Source organism: Zootoca vivipara, chromosome 1 (assembly GCF_963506605.1).
Source record: "Zootoca vivipara chromosome 1, rZooViv1.1, whole genome shotgun sequence".
NCBI classification, from domain to species: domain Eukaryota; kingdom Metazoa; phylum Chordata; class Lepidosauria; order Squamata; family Lacertidae; genus Zootoca; species Zootoca vivipara.
In genome coordinates this window covers 12,066,083-12,080,547 of record NC_083276.1, presented here as the reverse complement: position 1 = coordinate 12,080,547, position 14,465 = coordinate 12,066,083, and positions in this window count along the sequence as shown.

Genomic DNA, 14,465 nt, shown 5'->3' with positions numbered 1-14,465 from the left:
CTCAGTGGTTAAGACCACCACGCCACCCACATCCCAAAAAATCATCTAGTCCAACCCCCTGCAATGCAGGAATATTCAGCAGTCTCATACACGGATCGAACCGGCAACCTTGGCATTACCAACACCATGCTGTAACCAACTGAGCTATCCAGGAAGTGTGTGACATGTCCACCACAAGTGCCTACAGCTGCCTCTCTCCCCACACCCACACCCTCACCAGCATATAGCTGAAGTATCCCTGAAGGAGTGTCTCCACCCCCATCATTCTGCCCAGACACTGAGGTCCAGTGCCGAGGGCCTTCTGGCGGTTCCCTCACTGCGAGAAGCAAAGCTACAGGGAACCAGGCAGAGGGCCTTCTCAGAAGTGCTACCCACCCTGTGGAACGCCTCCCACCAGATGTCAAAGAGATAAATAACTACCTGACATTTAGAAGACATCTGAAGGCAGTCCTGTTCAGGGAAGGTTTTAATGTGTGACATTTTAATGTATTTTAAATCTTTGTTGGAAGCCGCCCAGAGTGGCTGGGGAAACCCAGCCAGATGGGCAGGGTACAAATAAGAAATTATTATTATTATTATTATTATTATTATTATTATTATTATTATTATTATATTTATGCACATTTGGAAGTTAAGTACTATTTCTGCATTATCTTCAACATTGTTTCCTTACTGCTAGCTGGTATCACAGGGAAAGTGGCCCCACAGCTTCATCGTCAAGCTTCATCTTCTATTACTAGTTCCTAGTCCGTTTCCCACATTCTTGTACAGTAGGCTACATTCCAGCAATGCAAAAGTTGGTGTTTTATACATGCACATGTCATTCCATCCAGGCAATTGCGATGAAATGCCAAATTTCAAGGACATTCCAACCAAAGCACTCAAGGAGGTTTCAGAGCAGGGCCTGAGAACAGCCATGGAGAGTCTCAAGGGATGCTCCCTGGTGGGGCACGAGACAGGCCAACAGCATGTGGAGTCTAAGCCAAGGACAAGCAGAGCCTACTAATTCTGGTTTTGGCCCCATCCTCTGCCATATTGAGTTCCGAGACCAAGGAGGAGGAAGATGAAAGTCCGTGCCTCCTCCTTAACTGTATCCCCTGCCCAGAAATCTGCCCCCCCCCCGGACTTGAGGTTCACCATGCCTGCCTTAGACTATACAGTGGTCCCTCGACTTACGAATTTAATCCGTTCCGAATGCACATTGGTAGGTCGAAAAATCTGTAAATCGAAAAAATGCGGTTTCCCATAGGAATGCATTGGAAACGGAAAAATTTGTAAGTCGAGTAAACCGCATCTAAAATGCGTAAGTCGAGAAAACCCCATCTAAACCGCAACGGTTTTCCTTTCAGATGTCGGAAAAAACGCATTTTTTTAAAAAAAAATTCGCAACTCGAAATTTCGTAAGTCGAGTACTTCGTAAGTCGAGGGACCACTGTATTCAAGAGTTCTAATACTAGGCAATGTAAATCTTTCCAACTCTTTCCCCCCTCTTGAATCCATCACTGAATTCCCCTGAAAACAGTCCTGCTTTGAACAGCTGTATAGATGACCTCCACCTTTCCCAAACAACCGTAGTCTTTTAATAGGTTTATATAGCTGATGTTTGAACCTTTTAGAAACCAGCTTAAGAGCATAATTTCTCGTGAACAGTCCATTTTATCTAGTTTTCACAATTCACAGTAAAAGAAAATATGCAATTTGTTTGGGGGGGGGAGTCATTGTAACGGGGGGGCACATGCATTACATCTAGAAGGGGAGAACAAAAAAACCCATCAATATCTGCAGGCATTTTTATTTTATTTTTTTGGGTTTGTAAAGTGCTAATGCCATTATCAACAAAAGAATGCAAGTGTCTTAGAACTGCCATGTTGACGCATCAGTTAAATGGAGGAGTGTCACTCTTTTCATTATGTTAATGCTTTTTGAAAAGGAAGGGGGAGGGGGGAGACTTTCTCTGCTCTAAGCAATCAGCCATCTCTTATTGCAGCAGAAAAGGGGACCATTAAAATTAGAAGGAATAGACAAGTACGTGTTTAAGTGAGTGATCTAAGAGGAAGATACGTGATGATGCTATGTTGCATCCTAAAATTCTGCCGTTATCGAGATCAGTATTGTTCACACTGACTAGCAAAGGCTTTCAAGTTTCAAGGAGGAACCTCTCCTAGCTGTACCTGGAGATGTCAGGAATCAAGCTTGGGACCTTCTGCATATTGCAGATATGAATATTTGTGCAGTATGAAGCAATTGGATGCATAAAAGCTGACTCCTTTTGGAATAAAAATTGTCCAAATCCATAATTATGATCCAAAACTTTACTAGCCAGAAATTCTTTTTTTTAAAAAAAAACTGGTACAAAACAATCAATGATACACCCAGAAAGTTGTGTGGAGCATATGCAAATTCAAGCAATAGGTTTGACTTCTTAAATACATAACATAATTACAATATCAGTGCTCTATCTCTCCCATAGCATGCATTAGCCTGCATCGAACCTAAGGCTATGCAGCTCCTGGAGAGAGCTTTATTACCACATCCTTTGTTGTCTCTGTAGCAACCAGAGAAAGAATAAACAGGCAACTCCCTTCAAGATGGAGATTTGCAACTGAATACCTTCATGTGATCTAAGGTTAAACACTCACGTGAGAGCCTACAGAGAACATCAACAGTTATTTATCAAAAAATTCCTTCAGTAGCACCTTAAAGATCAACTAAGCTTTTATTTTGGTATGAGCTTTCGTGATCTGAAGAAGTGTGCGTGCACACGAAAGCTCAGTGTGCATGCACACGATAGCTCATACCAAAATAAAAACTTAGTTGGTCTTTAAGGTGCTACTGAAGGAATTTTTTTATTTTACATACCAAAATAAAAACTTAGTTGGTCTTTAAGGTGCTACTGAAGGAATTTTTTTATTTTACTTCGACCCAGACCAACACGGCTACCTACCTGTAACCAGTTATTTATCAACTCAGCTAGAAGCTTAGAGAGAGCTCTTTCTAGCTTAGTATACTCCAATGGAATTTCCCAATGTTAAAACTTTACATACGGTACAGGCATTCTTCATTTCAGTGTGCAATTAAACAATTATACTGTACTTAATACTCCATGCAAAGCATGTTCCCTATCACTGAGCTACAGCCTTTTCCTAACCCCAGTTGTGAAGCAAAAGATACTCTGTCCTTTAACCCTTCTTTGTGGATTTGCCTTTTATTATTAAATAAATAAATAAATACCACCCTCATCTGAAGATCTCAGGGCAGTTCACACACACACAAAATACAAGATAAAAGCACAAAATACATATGAGTACTGTCCCAATTGCAGTTAATGCACCAAAAAAGAGAGGATAAAATAGTAACTATTTTTACAAGTCTGCTGATTATTTTTACAAGTCTGCTGAATGCATTGCATTATTACTATTTACCATTGCATGTGATCTGTCCAGTATAATCAAATACTACTGCATGTACATCAAACAATCAGTTATAAGATATGTAAGCTATGCAGTATGGGGAATCTATATTCTGCTTTGCTTGTGGCAGTAAAGCCTTTCACAATGACTGGTCATTGCACTTGTCGTCCTGCATCTTGCAGCTGAAGGCTGATATTATTCCCTCCTTGCACATATTTTTCATTTCACACGGAAAAACCTCCATTTATTATGGACTACGCTTTTTAATTTGTACTATGCTGTTGTCATTACAGTGAATTGCGTTCTTCATGATGCATGTTTGTTTATCAACTATTATAGGCTGCTGTGCTTGGTGCATTGAGATTTCCATTGTACTACAGAGTCTGAGTTACAATTTGAATTCTTATTATACATGGCAATAAGCTCTTTGGCTTCCCTTACTGGTGAATCAGTTCCCCGGGCCCTCTCCAGTTCTGCTGTGGAGTTCCAGATGTTTGGAACTAGAGATAAGGGTGAAATTGGTCAGCATTTGGAAACCTTTTGGCAGTGCTGAAAAATACCTCCCCTTCTCAGTTTTATTTTCAGCATTCCACAGGGGGAAATTGTTGCTTTTTCATTCACATTGCCCTTGCTTGCTCTCTTTCCAATAGCCCTTGCAATGTATGGATTCTCAACTCAATATCTGGCGTGATTTGCCGTCAACTCAGCTTGCAGTGAGTTCCTTAACTCAGGACCACAATACCTCAAGGACCGCTTCTTTCCATATGAACCTGCCCAGACCCTGAGATCATCTTCTGAGGCCCTTCTTTGTGTGCCTCCTCCTCGAGAGGTCCGGAGGGTGGCAACACGAGAACGGGCCTTCTCTGCAGTGGCTCTCTGTCTGTGGAATACTCTCTCCAGGGAAGTTCGCCTGGCACCTTCATTATACACCTTTAGGTGCTAGGAACAAACTTTCTTTTTTAACCAGATTGGTTAATCAGATTTACATCCTATAACCTTTAGAAATGTGGGGGGTTTTGTGTGTGGGGGGGCTATTGGGTTGTTGCTTTTATTTTTATTATGTACTAGCTGGCCCTGCCACGCATTGCTGTGGCTCAGTCTGTTAAATGGAGCCTCAGAGTCCCCCTTCAGACTCCCCTCACTTTTAGAGTCCCCCTGTTGTCATACCTGCCAAGTTCCGGGCGTAAAGATCCAGGATCGGCAGCGCGCGCATGACCGGAAGTTGCGTGACGCGACTTCCGGTGGCGCTTCGTCCTTCTATGGGCACCAGAAAATGGCGGCGCCAGCGCCGGAAGTCGCTTCCGCGCATGACCGGAAACACGTAAAAGCGACTTCCGGCACCGCCGCCACCATTTTCTGATGCCCATAGAAGGGCAAAGCGCAACCGGAAGTCGCGTCACGCAACTTCCGGTCATGCGCGGAAGCGACTTCCGGCGCCGGCGCCGCCATTTTCTGGTGCCCATAGAAGGGCAAAGCGGCACCAGAAAAATGGCCGCCAGGCCGAAGCCGATTTAAGGGACAATACCGGGATTTTAACCTAAACGGGAGACCGCCGGGAAACGGTAAGAAAAAAGGGGTTTTCCCGGCGGATACGGGATACTTGGCAGCTATGCCTGTTTTACATCTGGGCCCCTTCTCCCCCCACCCCCTGGCTCATCCCTGTGATTGGCCCCACCCTGTACTGACCCATGACCTATCCTGGCCCCTCCTCCCCCCATCCCCCATGCAGGCGAGCCCCTACCTCCACTTGGCCCAGTCTGGAAAGCTGAGCCGAGATGCTGTGGAGAGGGAAGTTTTCCTAGGTGCATTACCAGTGTAGCCATCACTAGAGGGCACTATTTTGCAACCTCTCCTGTGCTCCCAGCATGCACTTTTGCCTGATTTGTGAGTTCTGGAACATGTGGTTTGGGGTTTTTTTTACTTTTTTTCCAAATTTTTTATTTATTTTTATAAACACATTTAAAGTAAACAAAACACTACAAACAATAATAACAATTCAAAAGACAACAAACATTAACAGAACAAAACACAACAAAAAATTTCATAGTCCTAACCTCTTCTCTAATCATTGTGTTGAGACTTCCTCAGATCCTCCTTACTGTGATTCATTACATACTCCACTATTAGCAATTTTTACTTCATATCCCATTTTGACCTTATTCCAAATATATTTGTACCTTACTCCAACCAAAACCTTTGTAACATACTACAAATTTTCTTCAACACAAAACTAATTTCTTAAGCTACAGCATTATATGTCCATCAAAAACCCTTTCTTATTACTCAATTTCAATACTGTTCTTTTTCAAATAGTCCTTAAAACTCTTCGAATCTTCTTCCACCGATTTCTCTCCCTTGTCCCGGAGTCTCCCGGTCAGGTCAGCTAATTCCATATATTCCATCATCTTCATCTGCCATTCCTCCACTGTCAGTATTTCTTGAGTCTTCCAATGTTTCGCTATCAAGATTCTAGCTGCTGTTGTGGCATATAAAAAGAATGTAATATCCTTTCTGGGTAATTCTCTCCCGACTAATCCCAATAAAAAGGCCTCTGGTTTATTTATAAAAGTGTTTTTCAACACTTTTTTCAATTCATTATAAATTCTTTCCCAGAAGTCTTTTATTTGGGGGCAAGTCCACCACATATGGTAAAAGGTTCCTTCCACTAAAAAGGTTTGGGGGGGTTTACCTGGTCCAGGTGCGACATCTGTCTACGCAAATGGTATGGGCTTGCTCTCGTAGTCACATTTGACTTTGTGTCCAAATCTGAATGCAATCGGTCAAGCGGTTTCGTTGAACATTGGAGACGAACACACATGCCCAGTTTACATTTATATATATAGATAGATTTTGTGGTTTTATTTCTCACTGAACTGATTTGTTTCTCCCCCAAAGCCTCTGCTGGGGGGGGGGGATCTTGGCCACACCTCTGGTTAGGATGTCAAATGAAAAAATGTTCATAGACCACCATGTGCTAAGTGTTCATGTACGTTATCAAGGAGAGCATGCATCAAGCTATGTTTATGATTTCTAACTGATCAGCTGATAGGAAAACACACACTTGATTCCAGAAACATTTGATATGGCTTTTAAATACAACTTGTTCCTTTGGATTACAACTCGCAGAGTCCCAGATGGTGCTCCGCATACATTCGCAGTAATTAAGATGCAAATGTATTCCAACTTCTTCAGATGTTGTTGAGCACACACAGTGCCACGGCATATACACCTTCAATGAGAAGTGAAAATGAAGATTCAAGCTAAAAAGCTGAATATTTTGCCAAGTGCTAGAAAAGACATCCCCACCCCCAATATTAAGATGACATATAATGGATGCCTCCATTATGAAACTGATGTTGTCCTCTTAAAATAACTGAAAGGACATTGTTGTTGGTGTTCTGGGAATGCCTTCCTTTTGTCAAAACATAACGGATAAAGCACAGCAGAACGAAATACAAGCAAGGTTTATAATGAACAAGATTCATTCATTAGCACAGTTTAGCAGGATAATCAGCAGCATAGCAATAGCCACATATTTGGATAAATGGAATTGCTTTAGGGAATTGCTGATAGGAAAATGCTAGATATGTTTCAGAACCATCTGATACAGCTTTTAAAGGCAACTTCTTTTGATGCTGTCGTGATTTCATAGGCCGGAGGGAGACTGATGTGCAAACAGCACTACACGAGTTTCATCCCAGGGAGGGGAATAGCAATGTGTGGCACATTCATGGAGCTGCTTCCTCCAGCAAACAGGGGCAGGGTGGGAAATTGCCGTGTTTGTGAGTATAGTTGGGGGAGAAATTTGATTCAGATGGCATCTTACATAATCCACACTTTCGTAAAGAACGGCCCCACAGCCATCTTCAAAATTTGCAGTTCTCCAGATTTTGCAGAGTTCTCCAGCCAAGTAACTGTACAAGATGAAGCTGTGAGGGTTAAGTGTGCATATAAATGTATGCTTGGGTAAAAATAACATACAAAATGCAGTGAATTTGGCAAAATTGCCTTGTAAAAATATGTATATTGGGCAAAATTGCATACAAATGAGGAGAAATTAGGTAAAGACCTAAAAAGAATATTGCAACCTGATGAAGAAATATGGAGTTAAACCTAAGATTGGAAAACCAAGGCCACATGTACACCATACATTTAAAGCACTACGATACAGTGGTACCTCTGGTTATGAACTTAATTATTTCTGGAGGTCCGTTCTTAACCCAAAACTGTTCTTAACCTGAAACACCACTTTAGCTAATGGGGGCTTCTGTTGCCGCCACACCACCAGAGCACGATTTCTGTTCTCATCCTGAAGCAAAGTTATTAACCTGAGGTACTGTTTCTGGGTTAGCAGACTCAGTAACCTGAAGCGTTTGTAACCTGAAGCATTTGTAACCCGAGGTACCACTCTACTACTTTAGAGAGCCATGGCTTCCCCCAAAGCATTCTGGGAAATGTGGTTTGTTTTGATTGCTGATTGTTAGGAGACCCTCATTCCCCTCACAGAACTACAGTTCCCAGAGTTCCCTGGGAAGAGGCATTGACCTTTAAACCGCTCTGATTTGAACATGGAAACTTGTACAGTGGTGCCTCGACTTACGAATTTAATCCGTTCCGAAGGCACCTTCGTAGGTCGAAAAATTCGTAAGTCAAAAAGCGCCATTGCAAACGCGATTTCCCATAGGAATGCATTGGAAACGAAAAAAAATTGTAAGTTGAAGCAACCCCATCTAAAAATTCGTAAGTCAAAAAAACCCTATCTAAAACCGCCACGGTTTCCATTCTGACCAAACTGCGGGAGGCAGTGGAAGACAGGAGTGCCTGGTGTGTTCTGGTCCATGGGGTCACGAAGAGTTGGACATGACTAAACGACTAAACAACAACAAGCCAGGGTAGAGATCTGTCTTGACCATTGCAATACACCCCGAATTCTTATTGGACAATATAGGAAGGTTGTATAATCTTAGAAGGGTTGTGGCTGTGAGGGGGCATGGCTTTGACTCTCATGATGGGACCCTGGACTTCGGAATTTGCCACTGCACTACTAGTTAGAATGGATATGTCAGATGTGGGAAGGGGAAGGTTCTGTTTGCATTCCAGCCTTTGTCTGGTTACTCAGCAATTTGGCCAGATTGGGTCACCCCCACACACCTTTCTTCAACTTCAAAGTTGAACAATTGAGGAGTTTTAAATTTATTGTGCATGCATTTAAAGCATGCCACATGTGTAAATGTGCAATCGCTGTGGGGTTTGGGTTCCCTTTTCCTTTTCCAGAGAGTTGGCAACCTGGAAGGACTGGGCAAGCAGAACACCGTTGTCTCCTGATCAGTTAAGAATGCAAATATTATCGTATTAAAAGGCAATTATTTTCTGAGCATTTTATAGTCCCCACAGACTAGCCGGGAGACACACCTCCTCTCCCAGCACCGCCGTATTTCATCTATCAAGGACATGACCCTAGTTATTTACAGACTGTAATGAGACTGCCCACTGGTTGATGTTACCATAAATAAGCAGGTAAGACTGCTGAGTTTCACGAAATCCAGACTGATTGCCTAGCAGACACGATCATTTTAATAAAAGGGAATGGCATGTGTAATCACTAAATTTATATTACCTGCGTCAAAGTGAACTCTAATTTCACATGAGTGCCCAGCTTCATGCAGATCTATTGCTTTTCCTGTGTTTTTATAATATTGTCTGGCATGAAACGCCCCACGTTGCCCGAGTGATAGGAAGCACTTGGTGCAGCGGCCAATATATGCATCGATGGTAATGACTAGCTGGAGACAGATGTCACCCTATTCAGAGAGCTGGATGTGGTTTGGGGGAAAGGGGATTGCCACTTGTAGTTTGTGTACACCTCCTACTTTTGCCTCAGTTTAGCAGGTTTTTGACTCGTTTCAAAAACCTTCACAATCTATTTGACCAGAGGCAGTAGTGATGCCCACCGGATGTCCGACAACAACACCCCACCATCCAAGCCAGCATGGGCAATCATCACAGGCAATGGGAGTTGTAGTCCAGTCCAACTTCTGCATGGCACTATCTAGGCCAGAGTTTCCCAAACGTGGGTCTCCAGCTGTTTTGGGACTACAATGCCCATCATCCCTGACCCCGGGTCCTGCTAGCTAGGGATGATGGAAGTTGTAGTCCAAGAACAGCTAGAGACCCAAGTCTGGGGAACCCTGCTCTAGGCTATCCTGTGGTGTACATCAAGGGAAGTGATTAGAGCTGTGCACAAACAGCCTCTCAAAATTCTCCAGCCTATTTGTAGGCAGAGAAATGAGAGGTACCGCTTCACAATATGTCTCCACGGAGAGAAGAAATTTCCCACCAGAGCTTCTTCCTTATTATTATTTGTAGATCAAGATGCTCTGAAAGGAACAGGAGCAGGGGGCGGGAGCAACTTGGCAACCTTTGAGCCAAGGAACAAAGGGAAATCTCTGGCACAGTCTTTGACAGAAAAGAAAAAAGGAAGTTCTTCAGCAGCAACCACAGCTTTGCAATAAACCACACTTAGAAGGATAAACTCACTAAACTAACAGATTTACTATGCTATTCCTCCTACAGTAGACTTTCACAGTACATTTCCCTATCGCCATCCATTAGCTTTAAACAAGCCCATAACTTGTTTATGCTCTCCATAAAGTTATTTACAGTTCTAACCGCTTCTCTCTCCAACAAGTGCGCTCTCTCTCTCTCTCTCTCTCTCTCTCTCTCTCTCTCTCTCTCCTTGTGTGAAGCTTTAAAAAAATCTCTATTAAAGAGCACCATTTCCTCCACTGAATTTGCCGATGACACCCAGCTCAGTTACTCTGTGACATCTGAATCAGGAGAGGCAGCTATGGGCTTAGTTGGGGCTACTAAACCGTGACTGGATCCCAGCAAGATGGGGACTTTGTTGATGGATAGTTCCCAGGTCCAGGAACTGGTTACATGGTGCATGAAAATCCTGTCCAAATTCTCTGGTCTGCAGGGTGGTCATTTACCTTATAACCATTACAGGGTGGGGTGGGGTGGGGTGTGTGTGTGTGGGTGTTAGGGGTGGGGGAGAAATTCACATACCTAATCCATATTTCCAGAAATAATGCATGAACCAAAATGCAGATATTCTAACAGAAATTTCTGTTACTCCTCCGAAGGCAGCACAACCCAAAATGTTTATTGTTCTACCTCTGTACCAGATAAGCAGCATTAAAACACACCGGGTTTTTTGTTTTGTTTTTTAATGGGCTAGTTTTCTGTTGTAGAATATTGATGTCTGTAACCTTTGTCAGGAGTGAACTGTGCTCCTTAGAAGCTTTTTCAACTTGATTTTCATTTCTGCTCGCCTTGATCTTCTCAGACACAGCAAGGGATTTCTCACCTTTTCTAGTCTCAGTTCTTTCTTTGTAGGTAAAACATGTGGGTGATTTAATTAGCATTTAACGCCTTGGAAAATATGTTGTTGCAGAGGGGGCCTGGTGAAATTCCTGCTCCTTCATCACAAAGCTGAATTCTTTTACAAATTGGAACAAGGTTCTCGTCATGCTATAACTTGGGGATGTCCAATGAAGCTGGGAGATTCCAACAAACAAAACACTTCATCACATAGTGCAGAGTTCCACCATGATGTAGCGATGGCCACCAATTTGTGTGGATTCAAAAGAGAATTACAGTGGTACCTCAGGTTGCAGACCCGATCCATTCCGGGGTGCCGTTCGCACCTCAAAAAGTCCGCAACCCAAGTGGCGCCTTTGAGCATGCGCAAAAGGGCGATAGATCGCTTCTGCGCATGCACGCGTGGGGAAACCCGGAAGTAAACTCTTCCGGGTCCATCACGTTCGTAACCGGGAAAAACACAACCCACAGCGGACACAACATGAGGTATGACTGTAGACAAATTCATGGAGGATCAATTGCGTGCCGAGGTACCAAGACTTCCCACCAAATAATTCACACTTCTAACGGAAATTAAGTTTTGGTTTTTGGCATTAATTTTGGCCACAACTTTATTTAAATATAACTGAATGTGAGTGGTGGCTTTGGCATTGGTTCCCATGCCATCTGTCCCCCGCCTGGGACAGATCTGACTCCCCTAGCATACTGGGGAAGTCAGGATAGGTAAGCACCCTCTGAGAGAGGCTGGGGCAGGGCACCACGCCCTATGACCTCTCCCCCAGGTGCTCCCCGAGGCTCATGCGTGGTCCTAGCCCCTAGCGGGGGTACGGACAAACATGTGGAGCCCCAGGATTCCTTTAACGGAATACCCCTAAAGGCAGCAGCAATTTTGAGGGGCAGGCCCAGCCAAACCCGTACCCCTCCACCATCCAATTTGAACCAATGCCTAACCGCCAAATTGTGACTGTTTGCTATGTAGTAGGCAAAAACCACCTGGCACCAGCCAATCAGCCAGATGGCAAAATTCCTACTAGGCCCCTGCAGCAATACGGACGACCCCATGACAGGCACAGCAACATCAAGCGCAGCAAAAAAAAAAAATCAACCCTAAATATAGGGAGGGAGAGAGGGAGGGAGGGAGATCCGTTGCAAGCACCCAAAAGCGAAAGCGAAAGCTGCTTGCACCCATATATAGGCTGTGGCTGTCAATCAGAATTAGCAACATAACATTCTCCCCAGCAACATACCCTCAGTGGCCATCCAAACTGACCCGCCCCTCCTGACCAGGGAACATCTTGTTAACCCTTCCTCAACCCATGCTCTCCTTAAGGGGAGAACCTGCTCTGTGTTCTACCTCTACTTCCAGAGGCAGTATTTTCTTATCAGTTGCTGGGAATGGACAAGGGTAGAGAGTCCTGTTGCACTCAGGCTCTGCTCACAGATTTCCCATAGACAGCTTCTGGGAATAATATACTGGCCAGGCCTTTGGCTCTTCTGACTTTCATGTTCCTAAGACTGCCCTGCAGGGCTATAACTGAGGTGGGGTGAGACTGGGGGCACCTGCGCTCCTTTATTTATTATTATTTATTTATTGAATTTATATAGCGCCCTATACCCAGAGGTCTCAGGGCGGTTCACAAAACAAAATCACAATGAAAAACCACAAAATACATAATCAAAATAAAAACAACAACCCAATAATGCCCCCCCCCCCCCCCGCAAAAAAACCCCACATTTTAAAAGGGCATAGGATGTCAATCAAATCAACCAAAGGCCTGGTTAAAAAGGAACATTTTTTTTCCTGGCACCTAAAGGTATACAGTCGTACCTTGGTTCTCAAATGCCTTGGTACTTGTACGTTTTGGCTCCCGAACACTGAAAACCCAGAAGTAGGTGTTCCGGTTTTTGAATGTTTTTCAGAAGTTGAACATCCGATGTGGCTTCCGCTTGAGTGCAGGAAGCTCCTGCAGCCAATCGGAAGCCGCACTTTGGGTTTTTTTGGAAGTCAAACAGACTCCCAGAATGGATTCCGCTCGAGAGCCAAGGTATGGCTGTATAATGAAGGTGCCAGGTGAACTTCCCTGGGGAGAGCATTCCAGTGATGGGGAGCCTCTGCAGAGAAGGCCCATTCTCATTTTGTCACCTTCCAGAGGAGAAGGCACATGAAGAAGGGTCTGGACAACCTGAACAATAGCATAAAATTGGTTTGGTAAACTTGTATGGACAACCTTTGGACCGGTTCTGAACTGTGTCATGTTTTCTTTTCAGAATGGACCTGCTAAAACAAGCATCCCCAAACTTCGGCCCTCCAGATGTTTTGCACTACAATTCCCATCATCCCTGACCACTGGTCCTGTTAGCTAGGGATCATGGGAGTTGTAGGCCAAAACATCTGGGGGGCCGCAGTTTGGGGATGCCTGTGCTAAAAGGACCTTCTGTTTGATCCAGCAAGACTCTTTAGAAGAACATACAAGCCCTGCTGGATCGGGCCAAAGGCCCATTTTGGTCCAGCATTCTGCTCTCACCGCAAGTAGCTTCATCATCCACTGTAATAGATAATAATAATAATAATAATAATAATAATAATAATAATAATTAATAAATAAATAAATAAATAAATAAATAAATAATAAATAATAATTTATTATTTATACCCCGCCCATCTGGCTGGGCTTCCCCTGCCACTCTGGGCGGCTTCCAACAAACATTAAAATACATCAAATATCACAGATTAAAAACTTCCCTAAACAGGGCTGCCTTTAGGTATTTTCTAAATATCAGGTAGTTGTTTATCTCTCTGACCTCTGGTGGGATGGTGTTCCACAGGGCGGGTGCCACTACCGAGAAGGCCCTCTGCCTGGTTCCCTGTAGCTTTGCTTCTCGCAGTGAGGGAACAGCCAGAAGGCCCTTGGCGCTGGACCTCAGTGTCCGGGCAGAACGATGGGGGTGGAGACGCTCCTTCAGATATACTGGGCTGGGGCCGTTTAGGGCTTTAAAGGTCAGCACCAACACTTTGAATTGTGCTCGGAAACGTACTGGGAGCCAATGTAGGTCTTTCAAGACCGGTGTTATTTCGTCTCGGCGGCCGCTCCCAGTCACCAGTCTAGCTGCCACATTCTGGATTAGTTGTAGTTTCCGGGTCACCTTCAAAGGTAGCCCCACGTAGAGCGCATTGCAGTAATCCAAGTGGGAGATAACCAGAGCATGCGCCACTCTGGCGAGGCAGTCTGCAGTCATGTAGGGTCTCAGCCTGCGTACCAGATGGAGCTGATAGACAGCTGCCCTGGACACAGAATTGACCTGCGCCTCCATGGACAGCCGTGAGTCCAAAATGACTCCCAGGCTGCACACCTGGTCTTTCAGGGGCGTAGTCACCCCGTTTAGGACCAGGGAGTCCTCCACACCTGCCCGCCTCCTGTCCCCCACAAACAGTACTTCTGTCTTGTCAGGATTCAATCTCAGGATAATGTGAATAATGTGAAATAACGTGAATCATCACTTTGTGTTTTTAGTCATGAATTGCGTGCCGAGGCCCCCCAGAAAATTCCCCCCAATAACTCAGACAGACACATCATTTTAGGTTTTGTTTTTGGCATAATTTTGGCCACAACTTTATTTAAATTACAAATTTTAAATTGAGTGTTGGCCATAGGCTTTGGTTAATCTTCTGCC